General features: G+C 31.9%; 1 non-coding gene across 1 annotated transcript; it reads left to right on the forward strand.

The window, feature by feature from the left end:
- The first annotated feature begins 6074 nt into the window (after positions 1 to 6074).
- On the forward strand, positions 6075 to 6177 carry LOC118179463 (U6 spliceosomal RNA). Its single transcript, XR_004756440.1, has one exon. It is a non-coding gene; the product is annotated as a U6 spliceosomal RNA (small nuclear RNA).
- The last annotated feature ends 2721 nt before the right edge of the window (positions 6178 to 8898 follow it).

Below are 8898 nucleotides of genomic sequence, written 5' to 3' on the forward strand. Positions count from 1 at the left end.
CCCTCTTCATGAAAGGGGGGGATTGGAAGTAATGTGACGTGTCTGTGTTGCACCTGCTCTGATTTCGCTCGTTTAAAAACTAGTTTCATTTAGTTGCGAAACGATCTTCTGAATCTATCTATTAATCTGACGATTCCTGGCGAAGGCGTTTTTCATTTTTCATCTTTCCTGCTTCCAATTGACCTAATTTCTCTACAATGTGTGCACTATTATTTGCATCCAGAATAAAATCTAATGCGTATAATGAAATATTGTTATAATAGTAAGATTAGCATATCATTATTGACCAAAAACGGGACACTGCAATTGCAGAAATGGGACAAGGGGCAATTATGGAAAGTGAATTTACAACCTTTTTGATTGATGTCTTTCTTACACTGAGCTATGGGAAAACAGTTTTGGTGAGGTGGTATCTTTTATTTGAATAGACAAAATGGTCTGAATTAAATTAAAATGGTCTGAAATTGAAGCTTCAAGTAAAAAGACGATAGAAAGTGTTTTGTGACGTAAATTTGTTAAGCTTACTATTATTCTTCTAATATCTGAAGATATAAAAATTTAGGCACACAGATCGAAGTAATGTGTACCATGCTGCGCCACCATCATGCTATGAATATTAATGTTACTCAGAAATTTTTCCTCTTTCACACTTCATTCTAAGAACGTATTATACTCAATAATACATTTTTGCATCCCAGCAGCTTCATTGCTTATCCTAATCTCTTATAATAAAAATAATTTTTCAACATTTCGGAAAAATGTTAATACTTCAGTAAAATTCCATATTTGTCTACGTGGGCTATTTTATATAATTAAAATAGCTGGACCCCAGTCGAATACCCATTAAAAACTGTGACTCAAAATAAAAAAAAAAAGAAGTTAATGGAACATATAATTAGTAAATAATAAGCAATGAAGTATAAATTAAATAATACATAAAAATATTAGTAAACTAATTAAAGTAATGGTTATGATAAGTTTTTGCTAATACGGCGAATCAGTTTCACACCGAAATGTCGTAATCATTTATTCTCGAGTTCCGATTGAATTATGATTTCGTTCAAAAACGAAGAATAAGGCCTAGTAATCTATCAGATACAGGAATGTTCTTCTTATTCCAAGCATAATACTCGCAATTTTTATAGCTATTTGAATACGACAGTGTGATTAATAATCGATTAACCTAACTCCGTAATTGTTTTGACATAATGATATTGATATAGAACCGCAGGCTATGTACAATAATTTATGATTCCTTAGTAGAAATATAGCTTTAACCACAAAGGAACAAAATTATCATTTTATCAAAACAAGATGGTCACGAGAAGTCGGTAATGCATTATCTCTGCACAGCTGAAAATGAATAAATTTCAGACTGAAAGTCTCTTTATATAGAAAGAGATAGATAGATACTACATAATGTTGTAACGGTAGTAAAGGTTTTAATATTTTGATATTTTTTCCTTTAAGTTTTTTAAGTTCAAAAAAGAAATGATACACAGACGAAACTTAAAAGCTTCCTTTGTTTTTTGTATAAAAACCATTTCAGAATCGACATTTAATTTTTATTAACAGTAAAGGTGTAGTTCAGCAAGTTAGCGGCAACACATGTTATTTGTATAATATTTTTAGGCATTTTTTAAATTTTATGAAGTTTTCTTTGAAGTTTCCAATGTAATCTGAAATGTTCAGGCTAGTCCGCCCTTCGAATCAGATTTTCAAGTTTCTATCAAGTCTAATATACAAAACTCATAACGAAAAGTACCTAGCGTTGCCTTATGTGAAAATCTGGTCGTCTAGGCAAAAGAAAAAGGGGAATACGTTTTTCCTGTTATTATGTCATAGCCAGTGTTAAAAAAGTCGTATTATGCGAATCAATTTATTTTAAGTGCACTTAAATGAGATTTATGACACATTTAAGATAAAATCGAGAATGCAATTCCAAAACTTCAAAGCTTAAATAATTATCCAAAATATGCTTCAAAAATATTTCATTAATTAAAATTAATTATTCAAAGTTTCAGTTGCAAACATTTAAATAATAACTATGAAATGAGTAGCATAAAATCACTTACTTTCTTGTAAGAAGAAATGTAATAGGAGTAGCGATCGTCAGCTTTCCGTTTTCTATCCATCTTTCTATGACTGATATAGAAAACCAGAGATAAATAGATAAAGAAGAAATGAATATGCGTTAATGAACGTGTAATAAAACTCAAATAAAAAAAGAATAAAAGAATGAAAATTATGATTAAAGATTATGATAGGATGATTTTTGTTTTTTTGTTATTGCGACAAGGCCTCGCGGGTTATCTGCCTAAAGGGAGGGATGCCTTCGTAGAGGACTTTCTAAGGGATATTGGCTCGTATACACGTTAAACATGGGCAAAGCACGAACGCGCCCATGCAGCTAGCTTGTTCTCGGGATTCGAGCCTCGGACCGAACTAGCAGTATCCAGCGACTTTACGACTCGGCCGCTAGTGGGCCTAACGTAGGATGAAATAACTGATGTTGTTTAAGAATAAGGTTTCGTTTGTTTGATCAGGGTAAAGCACGCCACGGCTATTTGCCTATATAGAAATAAGAAACAACTGTGATATATTAGGCAGAAAATAATGCGCAATATATCTTTTGTTGTGAAATACATGCACATAATTGCTGTACAATACATAATTATATAAATATATATAATTATATAAATATATATAATTATGTAAGAAATTATTCCATATCCGACGTTCATTAAAAATGGCGTTATAAAAGTATGTTACGAATTATATTAGTTTTCCAAAGGATTTTTTAATGAGTATCATCCAGATTCCTTATGCGGTGGGCCTTCAAACTTTGTAGACTCAAAGACCCCTTAGAACCTATACGGTTTGTTCGGGGAACCCCGTTATATATAATCTTAGAAATATATATATATTGAAATACCTATATTACCCTTCGAAAATATATCTTAAAATACCCATATTACCCTTGGAAAAATATATCTTAAAATACCCATATTACCCTTGGAAAAATATATCTTAAAATACCCATATTACCCTTGGAAAAATATATCTTAAAAGAATACTTAAATTATGTCAATATATTTCATGTACTTTAAGTAAAGACAATCAAGATTATTATATATTATTAAAACATTTTAACATAAAATTAATACAATCTTCTTATTAATATTATTAACTTTGTGCTGTGTAACTTTTGTTATTAATCTCCATATGTAACATTTTATCTATACAACATAGCATTTTAACTATAAACGCAAGTTTGTTGCTTACCCACAGGAAGATTTCAAATATATCAGAACTAGAATAACAAACATTAGTCTTACAAAAGATTTTGTAAAAACTTCACACGTTAGTTTAATCATATTTTCCCGCATAAATTGCATAAAATTTTCTTTTGCATCAATTGCAGGAATTCTGGCGAAAATTCCTTAATCGGTTGTTTTACAAAACGGCTCAAAAGATAACGGTGCAGCATCGGGGTTCTTCGGACTCGACATCTAATCTTAGTCGAGAAATAGTCCTTGAATCGCGAATGTCAACAATAACTTCACATTAGCATATTAAATATGCAAAGGATGTTCAGAATTTTAAATGTGTTTAAGGCCACTCGAAAGTTTTCACTACCTCCAGAAGGAGAAAAGGCCAGTTATCGAGCTAAGTACTTACTATAAAAATGAAGGTTAACAGTCTCAGCAATATTCATAGAGTAGGTACGAAAAATTCCAGAAATTATAACAAGTCATTTACACCACAAACGAAATTTCAAAACATGCAATTAAAAATGCCAAAACATAGCAAAATACAGAGAATAATTTGCCATCGAACAGTTGAGAAAAATAGAAAAAAGGTAGTATCTAAAACTAATTTGCGATTCCAAGTAAATTTTGACCGAAAATTTCTCAAATATAGAAAATAATGCGATTGGTTTGTGAACTGGAATGCGGGCTCCCCTAAATTTCTGACATTTTCCAGCTATCTTGTATATTATGTCAAAGATGGAGTAAACCGAAAGCATGCTATTTATTTCTTTTAAAACTTTTAAGAAATCCATAAATGTGCTCAAAATATTGTCTGAATTTAAATGATATTTTCTAGGCATAGGAATGCCTTTTTCAGGTCCTTTTCTCGAATCAAGAACTTTTTTACTGAACATTTTTTTTTGTCTGATTCTTCAGATGGTCGGAAATGGTTCTTAACTTGAGTTCCTTTGTTCATATTTAAACGATTTTTAGGGCATAATTTAAAATTTGCGGCTAGTCCCAAATTACAGTTACAGAACGTTTTTATCCATTTAAGTTTATGATCCATTTTTTAAACTGTATAAAAGTTTGCTCTACATTAATTCCAGCAATTCAGGCGACAAGCTCTTAATCGACTGCCTGCAGAACGTATCAAAATACAACACTATTTAAGAAGGAATAAAGAGAAAAATGTACTATTTGCCCAAAATCATCTTGCTAAGCCTTTTCAAGTGAGTTAGCCACAGCTAGCTCAGCTTGTTAAGAATGATGCTCTCAACAGGAAAGTTTCTGCACTTTAGAATCTCTAGTATTTGCCTGTGCTGGTCATGTTCTAGAAAAATTCACACTTGGCTTCCCAAGTACCTTTCGTAATGAATTACTAATGTTTAAATCTCATACCTCTATTAACCATGGCAAAATATACTTTCTACTTCTCATTTAAACACTGTATCGAAATCATCAAAATAATACATGGGACTTATAAAAAATTTATTTTATATAATAAATATATTTATTATAAGTTCTACGGCTATGCGATGATGGTGACATGCATTACGATCGCAAATGGGAAAGAGTGGCAACGATCTTATAGTGCCTTCTTTTAAGTAACAGACTATAGAATGAGGACTCATAATTTGTGATATTATTATGAAATTATTACACATGATATAAAATATTTACAATACTGCTGTTAATTATATTGCACAGATAAATTTAATGCTGTATCGTTTATATCAGAAACATATCTCAGTTTTATTTCTAATTTAATTTTTTCCCAGATATAATACTCTGAATGTAAAATACATCACATTCAAACAAAAGTTCAAAACATTCACATTAAAACATTTTTCAGGTGTTAAAAAAAGACCTGAAACCTTTCTAAGATGACAACTCCAGCTCCAAATGAATTGGATTGAAATTTGGCATAACGGACAGCGTGACTTTCGGTAATGTTCCTAATGCAGCGGGCTGATAATTTTAATAACTTTAATTGCATGTGGGAAATTTAATTTATGCAAATGCTTACAGCCTAAATCTTATTTTATCATTGCTACTCATTATTATATTAGAAGACCGTCAGTTCGCGTTCAGAAATGCAATGCATTAGCATATAAAATATTTGAGCGTAATTCTTGCAGATATGTTCTATTACAAAACTGATCAAAACAGTTAAATCGCATTATTAGTCGAGCTAAATTAGAGTACTGATCAAAGCAATATAAATTCAAAGATGAAATGTACTAACATATCAGTTAAGTATCGGGTTTCTTGCGGTTATGTCAAATTAAAGAACTGATAAAAAGAAATTAAAAATTTAAAAAATACGAATTCGGGTTTTCATGGATTTTTCAGACGACAGACGAGAGAATGTCTTTGGTTTTTTGATCTTTATCAGTTGAAAAGATCAATTTAGTTGCATTGTAAAGACAGCAAATTTTAATGTGTTCTACACGCTAGAAAAAGACCAGCTGCACACTTTGCAGGTGTTCAGATGTGCACATTCCATTATGCAGCCGTCATTAAAGTGGCGCGCACACTGGACATTAGAGATTTTTGCTTCTTGAAAAAACTGTTCGCATCGTGGAAGTGAGTTCCCTAGAGCACTGTGAGATGACAGTATAGTTATATTTTTTTTTGATGATTTGGGGGTAAATTGTTTAGGTATTTTGGTCCAGAAGTAAAGGTTTCCATGGCTTTAACTTCACAGTCCTGATTTTACGATAGTATCTGATATTATAGCTCGTTTTAATCTAGAAAAATGGTATTTTTAAAAATGCCTATTAATTCCAATCATTAGTTTTTCATAATTAGCTTCCCTAATTTGGCGCATTTCAGTTCCTAAAATTTGCGATACAGAGAAGATTAGCAGGGCCTCTGCACAAGGATGGCATTCTCAGATTATTACGCTCAACGCATTTTATTATTCTAATGTTAGCGCATTTATATACTGTGCAAATAATTCCCAAGAATACAATTTCTTGATATATAATCTACTTCATCTAAGTGTATTATGTTTCAACTATATTTTGTATTTCTTATATAGCAAACAACATTTTCATGTTTGTTTAACTTAGATATTAATCTAGTTTCACAAATTCATGGTTTAGCGCATTTACTATATACTTTGCAAATAATTCTCAAGTCTTTATCGCAAGAATACAATTTCTTGATATATAATTTACTTCATCTATGTGTATTATGTTTAAGCTTTAATTTGCATTTCCCATATAGCAAGTAACATTTTCATGTTTGTTTAACTTAGATACCAATCCAAGTTGCGCAAAAGCATTTATTCTTCTATTTCCATCCAAAGGTCTCGGAGCACAACGCCAGCTAGTGGTCAAAACTCCTAGCGGATGAAACCTCAAGAAACACCAGCGATGTTCGATGTGTCCTAAAATTTATATTTCGATATTTTGAAAGTTGAACAGTCATACTCCATTTCTTGTTATCTTAACTCAGGGGCGCCCTTTGCAGGTGTTCGGATTGTGCCCTGCACAGAGGCCCCTGATGGGAAGGGGCGTTATTTCAAGGAAGTTTACACTAATTAAATGGGCCTGGGTTCGAATTCCGGAGAGGGCATGGTTGTAACTGTCCTTACTTTCAGAGGAGGCAATGGTGGCCATCTATTGGTGCTTCCATAATGAAATGGTCATCTCTTCTGGCCCGTGTTAATGACGGCTAATTGCTATTAAATAAAGCATCCGGCCATTAAAATAATAATAATCTCTACATATAACAAAAGAAAGAGTATGTGTGTCTTTGGTTAGTGGTGTGCGTAAGCTAATAGACACAGGGCTACGACATTTGGTACATAGGTGCATCTAGCCAAGAGCCAGTGCACCTCCAAGCGATTTTTTTTTCAAAATTCGAATCAGAATTTTTTTATTTTATCTTTTTTGATGAAATCGCATCATTTTGAATAGTTTCATTCTTTTAGAAATATGGTTTTGGCTACAGTTCTTAATTCGATGCTTTGTATACTGGACTGCTGACTGTTAAAAATCGTCACTGTTGCCACTTGGAAAATGGGAGGTATAATTCCGTGCAGTTTTTAAATTTAATTTTTCTCTTGGATACTGGACGTTTGGTGAGAGAAGGCAAGCGGAAGTTATTTAATTTATTTATTAGCGTATTTAATATTTGTATTAAGGGAAATGCTTATTTCATTGTAATTTTTTATATGTAATACATTTTTATTTAAATTTGAGTCCTTTTTTTATATATATATAAAATTTTTCTGTAGAATAAAATTCTGTGCAGTTTTAAATTTAATGTTTGGTTTTTCCCTTTAGGCATTTTTTCTATCAATTTAAAAATTAAACGAAGCCTGGCCGCGTAGCTGCTAGTAATAAATAAACAAAACGACTACCTTATGTTTAGGCACAAAAAATTTCTGCCAGATAGAATCGATAGAGTTTTGATTACTACAGAATTTTATTTCGAGATTTCATCGTTGATCGTCATTTTCGTGGTTTTCCCCGTGTATAACATGTATACGAACTAGTTCTCCTAGTCCTTCACGAAGGCATCGTGGATGATCCTCAAGCAGTTAGCCCTCAAGGCTTTGTGGTATTCGCATAAACCAAACCTGAACTCAGAAAAGACAGATGAAACATCGCTTCATAAGGTTATTTTATCTAGTTTCTATAGCAAACAGATCACAAAGCAAAAAATCGCTGTCTTGTTATGTTCACGGGAATTCGCATGGTCTCTTTTAAATACTGCTATTACTTTACTTTCAGAACACCTTGCGAAATAATGCTCAAGCATAATTGTTCTTTCTGTTTAAAAAAATTCATGATCATTTTGCACCAAGCAAACTGTTTTTAAAGCTAACAGCCTGAACTTCAACTGAAATTTCAAGCGATATATTTCTTATAACAGTATAAAGATTAAATATACCTAAATTATATTTAAAATAAATAGATAACTTAAATATATCTATTTATTTACTGAAGCAATTTGACATTAATATACCCTTTTCAAAGTTTTTGAAGGTCTGATGGGCACGAATTTTAGTTCATCCTGCAGAATCGAGATTCCAGGCTTTTATAGTGTTTTAGAATCCAACCTGCATGCTCTCATGAATAAGTACAAATTAGCAAAATATGAACTCTCCTACTTCGGGGTTTCCGGAGCAGTACTGATTATTTTTTAATCAGTACTGCTCAACCCAAGGAAACACTCAAGCAAGCATATTCGTTTCGTAGAGAATCGATTCTAAATTAAAATACCAATGTTTCGCATCTTAAGGTACATGGAAACCAATGTGAAAACAGCGTAGGGGATTTTCAATCAAAATTCGGTATCGAGTTTTAAAGTGCATTTTAAAACCTATGATCTCTCCCATAAGTTTACGTTTTATTACTCTGCATTTTAAGACATTATTTGTGCAATAGAACGTCTATGATCGAATGTAGTGATTAGAACCGTAACCACACCGAGAATCAGAAACTCAGTCAAGAGAGACTAAAATTTAAATAGGCTAATTTTTTTTTTACAACATGATAAGAAATATATGTATACTAAAACGTCTATGATCAGAGGTAACTGGAACCATACCCACCCGGAAACAGAGAATCGGAAATTCAATAAATAAAAACAAAATTTAAAATGGTTTTAAATTTTTTTCAAAAAA

The sequence above is a fragment of the Stegodyphus dumicola genome, chromosome 9, assembly GCF_044657685.1.
Source record: "Stegodyphus dumicola isolate Sdum_Otavi_A_Nest chromosome 9, ASM4465768v1".
Classification (NCBI taxonomy): Eukaryota; Metazoa; Arthropoda; class Arachnida; order Araneae; family Eresidae; genus Stegodyphus; species Stegodyphus dumicola.